The sequence below is a fragment of the Carettochelys insculpta genome, chromosome 3 (genome assembly GCF_033958435.1).
Source record: "Carettochelys insculpta isolate YL-2023 chromosome 3, ASM3395843v1, whole genome shotgun sequence".
NCBI lineage: Eukaryota > Metazoa > Chordata > Testudines > Carettochelyidae > Carettochelys > Carettochelys insculpta.
Genome location: NC_134139.1, coordinates 10,197,311 through 10,203,357, shown reverse-complemented (window position 1 = coordinate 10,203,357; position 6,047 = coordinate 10,197,311).

Here is a 6,047-nt window from a genome sequence, read left to right as displayed (position 1 = left end):
TACAATACATTGCTTGGCTGGAGTAGAGAGAGGTTTCTCCTCATGAAAATGAGCATTCCTTTTTAATCTCCTCATCCCATGGTTTGTGACTATCTTCCAGTGAAGGAAGGAGGATTCTGTAGAAAACATGGGAAAGTTGGGTTCAATATACAACTCTGGCTGTGAAGTCTCACTGCGCAGCCCTGGGCAAGTCACTTAACCTCCATGTAGCTGTGTCCCTGATGTAAAAGGGGGATAATCGCACCAGTTTGTGTCTCTGTGCCTCTGAGCATAGGTCCGTTAATGTGTGCAGGGCATTCTGGCGAGCCATAGAAAAGCTTTTACATAGTCATTTGGCTTAACAACTTGCTAGAATGCTTTCAAGAAGCACAGGCGTTCTATCAAAATATCAACAAATAATTACACTTTAACCATGGGCTGCAGTTCATCTGAGAACGAGCAGGAGTGCCATCCAAGAATGTCCCATCTGAGTCTGACTCTTACTCACAGGATTGCCTAGCGAAACTGCCATCTTCAATTTGCTCCTTTAAACCAAGGGCTAATTAGTCCTACCTTTCCAAAAGTGCCAGGTCACACTGTCCCTGTTATGGCACACTGCCACTCCCTTTGCTAGACTTCCTATTTAACAATGGACTTGCCTGGTATGCAGCCTCAGGTGGGAGCAGTAGGAGCCTTTCTCTACAGTGGTATGAACATCTGTCCCTACACTAAATCCTGAGCAGAAGGAAGGTGTGTGAGTTGGTGGGTGGGGACTGTGTAATCCCAGAAAAGTTGTTTTATGACACAAGCACTCTCCAGGGAGCTCTGCTTCTCGGGAAGAGTCTGGGAAGCAGCCAAAAGCCCTTAACTCTTCGCAGGACCAGGGTTCCCCAGCAAGCCCCAAGACCTGTGGAACTGGGCAGCTGCATCCATGGCAGAGCCTGCATTCCCAAGTGACTGCTTAGAAGAGGACTTGGATGTGGACTTCATATTTCCTGACCTTGTTCCCTGCCTTTCAGCTGGCACTGTGACTAGTGTGCCCAGTTAGGTGTGTAGTAAGTACAGGCCCAGTATGAGGCCTTAGGCCTGAACTAAAGTAATGGTCAAGACTTTGTTAACAGAAAGCAAAGTTCAGCTGTGAGCTAAAGGAATGCATTGCTCACAGAAGTTGGCAAGAAGAGGATTGATGTTGCATAAACATCTCTACCTAGCATATTGAAGTATGAACATGGTACCAGAACACCCTACCCTGGAACATTCCACAGTTAAGAAAGAACAGGCCGACCCATCCCAATGACAGGGGCAAAAGGGTAATATGATGGATAGAGTTGTTTTGTTCGAACCAACATGTACAAGATGAGAGGCGGCACCTGACTACGTAGAAGGGTTGTACCTCAATACGTCAGGAGTGATGTGTAAATTGTTTGTACCTGTGTATAAGAATGTACCCGTGGGGTGTGGTCTGGGTCTGGCCGAGGGGGCAGTGGAAAGTCCTGCCGCTGACTGAGCCGAGTCCATTGAGCGTGGGTGCATATTTGTATTATGCCCTGACTTAGACTAAGAAGTCTACAGGGAACTACTATTGCGTCCAGTATGGCAATAAACCTGGCCGACATGCCTTCGCACCTTGCTGGACTCTGTGGTCATTGGGGGTTCTCTTCGGGTCTGCTGTGTCGGCTATCTGCAGAGCTGGGGCAGCGCACAGAGGGAACGTACACGCAGCCGAGTGATACCAACATTGGAGAGAGCAGAGCACCACGCTGGTAGCATCTGACAACAAGGTGCTTTGAACCCATCCATGCAGGCTGAATTAAACTAGGCGCTCACCTAATCTGGCCTCCTCCATGGTGAGGGCCACTGCCAGACTCAGCTATTAGGCTGTGTGGATAAGACCTTTACTTTGTGAGGCCAGCGTTGCACAAGACCTAGATAGACACTTACGGTGCTTTGAAAAATGAAGGCTCAGTCTCTGCTGAACAGTGGGGCTACAACCTATCTAGGAAGTAACTCAAGTCCTTCACTGTTGTAAAAGCGCTTCATGCTCTGAAGGAACCAGGCCTGTCTGACGTCATAGCCAAGGTGAGTTAAAAAATAAACTGAGCAAAATTAGTGAGCACTAGGTTAATATGTATTAGATGATCAAGAGCCTTCTGCAGGAATCTGAATGGACAGTCCTCTCCATTTCAATCATGTAACCCCAGAGGCACTGAGACGACTGACAAGGGAGAGTGAAGTCTGCTCTATAGCCTGGGCTGAGAGCCAGCTGGCTTTTAGCTCATGCATTACAGCACACGGCTTTAGCCTGTAAGCCTGCACGTTCATTCCCTCCTGCTGACGACCCAGCTCCATCGACCACATACATAGAAGATGCTTATAACACAAAGATTTTTTTTTTTAAACTGTGATTTCTGTTTTCACCGTCTCTTTAACCTGAACAAGGACAGGGTTCTGTGGCCAGCCAGGCTAATCTTCCACTGTTGTGTCACTGCCATGGCAACTCTCCAGCATCTGTCCTCAGAAGGACAAAGAAGCAGCAGTGGTAGCTACAGAATAGCTTGTTAACATTTGGATGTTCCAATTGGATGGCGCTGTGACTCTTACCAGCATCTTGGCCCTAGTTATTCCAGTGAGTTCTTTGCTGTTGCACAAAATGCCCTCGTCTTTCCCTAAGGTGACAGCTAAGCCTGCACAAGTCTCATGAAGCAGAGAGAGGGAGACGTGCATTCTGCAGGATGGCAATTGCTTAGGTTTGTTAAAAGAAAGGAGCCAATTACTTGTAGGGAAATAGTGTCAGAGCTAGCCTATATATCTGTCAAATGCAGTGAATAGGCTCATCAGCGTATGGGCTATTACCTGCAAGAGGCCAACTGGATGGACCTAGAGCCAGACAACCTGGGTTGTTTTAAATGCTTTGTAATAAGTTTGGAGGCTCCTCCTGGTCAGAAATGACCAGGCAGCAGGAACAATATGCCTTATACATCTCAGCTGTGGCCTAGGAAGACAGCTGTGGTCTGTAAGTGTGGATGGGCAGACTCATGAATCCTCTGTTCCCCTGAGGGATGGGATAACACATTCACAACCAATGCAGAAATCTCTCCACAAAGCATCTTCACTGGGCAAAATGCACCTACTCTGCATCTGTGGCTTCGTCTGCCCCACCCTCTCTCTGACAGTCTTGGGTTAATCCTGGTAGGTGAAGCAGACCCATCTGGGTGCGGGGGTAGGGGGTGGCACATGACAATGAAATACAGACATGTGCCGATGTTCCCTCTAATCTGATCCATCCATGTGCATATTTTTTCCATCCATGTGCAGAATAAATGTTCATGTGCACTGAGGCATTTGCAAATGTGCACCACCTGTAGAAATAAAGGACCTAGCTGTGGGTGCTCTGCTAATCAGATGGGGGCATTTGAATCAGTCCTGAGTGGCTATGCGAGTGCTCAGCTTACAGGGAGCCCAGATCAGTACCACAGTATTCCATGGCATTTGGAACACCGAGGTAGGGATCACCTGCTGCCTTCTCAATGCAAGGTGTAATGTGAGTCCCTATGAGTAGAAGTCTGTGGCTACTCTGTGATAGGCTGTGATGTTACTGACAAGCTGCTCTTCCCATTCTATCTCCACCCCCACCTGACAGCTAGTAAGAGTGCACTGCCCAATAGTCACAATCTATCCAACTTCTTCCGAAATGAGTTGGACCCCTTCATCTGAGCCAGTTCCTTACAGGCATGGGGTGCAGGTACTGAGTGCTTTTGAGGTCTGGCATCATTACAGCATTGCTTTGTGGGGCAGAGCTTGTTGAAGCAGTGGTGCCTCGCAGTATACTCTGTCGGGGGTGTGATTGACATCTCTAACACTGATATCAGTGCTGCTGCGCAGATGGAAGGCACACCAAGGCCTTTTATAAATGCAGTATGATTTTAAAAAGTGTTTTGTTTCACCTAGAGGCAATTTGCTTGAATTTTGTGTTTATCTTTTTCACAATACAGTGGAGTGAATTATTTGCTATGAAAGTGAATGTGAAAAACATAGCCATTCTTTTCTTCTTATAATCATAGAACACTAGAACTCATCCCATAGATATTTTTCCAACCTGTTCTTAAATTTCTCCAATGATGGAGATATTTATCTCCAGTTCTTCTTGCTGAATGTCCATCTACCATCAGAAGATCATATGAATATCTAGCGGTTACATCTCCCTCAAAAATACGGGACAAATTCTGGCCTACCACAAAAGTAGCTCCAAAAGGGACACCCACGGACATTGCAAATACAAGCTTTGAAATAGTAATGGGCTACTGTATTGTGGCCAGTCATGCTTCCCAGCCCTCCCACTGGCCTTCCTTACTCCCCTTATTTCTGCTAGCAACATGAATGTTTGGTTTGACGTGTCACTATTCCTGGGTTGCGGTGGCCTATGCATTCGAACGTGTGAGTCTTGTTCTCTCATACCAAAGATCCACGCAGGCATGTCCTTCCCTGGTTGCCTGTCATTGGTGAACTGTGGAGAAACTTCCCCACAGGCTTTGTGAGGGGAGCTGAAACTGAGGTGGAAGCGCTCTTGTTCCTTGGAGCTTTTCTGCCATATGGCTCTGTGCACAGAGCAGGCAGGATTTGGTCACAGGTTTACCTTCTTAGCTAGTCTGGACTAAGCATACTTCCTTGTTTGGTGTGCGTGTGATGAATTTGGATGCCACTGTAACCCACACACCTGTTACACCCTAGTATAGGGGAGGAGGCATCTATACTGACTTCCTCTCAACACCCCCCACCACACTCGTGCCTCCCCTTCCTGTCCAGACTCCACCCCTCCTCTGCCTCTTCCCCTCCTCCGTACACCCATCTTCCTTCCTCCCCCTCCCTCAGTGCCTCCTACAGGGAGTGGAGGAGTAGATCAGCTGGGCAAACGGTGAGTGGGAGGCATTGGGGTGCAGAGTGGAGCTGGCTGCTGGTGGGTGCTAAGCACCCCCTAATTTTTTCCCATGGGTGCTCCAGCCCTGAAGCACCTCACAATCAGCACCTTTTGAGAGGAAGTTTGTGTACCAAGTGATTACTAGAGAGACAAAGGCAGTCTTGGGCCATGCTCGCCTACGTCAGTTGGCATGGTGCTTAAGGAAGGAAGGACTAAGGAAAAGGAGTGGGAGTGTGGGTACATGGGGATGGGTGTGACATAACCAGTTTGGGAAGTGTGAAGCAGCTTTGTGATCTTCAGAAGTTTTGGGGCAAATGATCAACTCGTATACAAAGTAACGCTGAATATAGCTGCGTGTATTAAAATATCTGGCTGTCACACAAGTTGAACACCGCTCCAAAATCATATCACAAGGGTTCAGGTGTGTTCGTTAGTCCATTCTGAACTTTGCTCAAAATTGACATGGATAAATGACCTGTGTTTCTTCGATTTAAAATATCTCCTGGTGTAATTACAGATCCGTTAATATTCATGTCCAGTAATTCCTCTCGTAAAAGTTTGCAGCAGATGAGTAACCATAAGAAGCATAAACCTCTCTCTCGTAAGCCTCTTAGACTAATTTCCTTTCATAGGGGAAAAGCTATTAGAGACATTTGGCTTTCTCTCTAAGTGCTGTAGTCTTCATTAAATGTTTCCCAAGACTGACCATATGGTCACCACTATCCATCCTGTTTCATTCCCGAAGGTGTTTCTCAAAAGATGTTAGAAAATCCCTGCTGAATCATAAGTGTTTTTCTCACTCATCACTGGTCCTTATGCTCTTTGGACAGTGTATCCGTAAAACAGTGGTGTACCCTTAAAACAAGACAAAGGCACAGTTGAAAATGAACAGACTTTGTAGTACACTGCAGTTTACTAGGAAGGATTGTGATTCTGTTTTTATTTGTTGTTTACTGTTTCGCCTCATTAAACAAATATAAAGCCACTCTACAATGCAAATGGCTAGGGAACTGGGTGGGTGGTTGTGCAGGCTTTGTTTGTGATTACCCGCAATTCCTGATTGGGTAACACTTCACACACACATACTAACACCTGATTTCTCAGGACATTACCCCGGTTTAAAGCAGGTGTAACTTCAAAAAAGTTGGAGTCA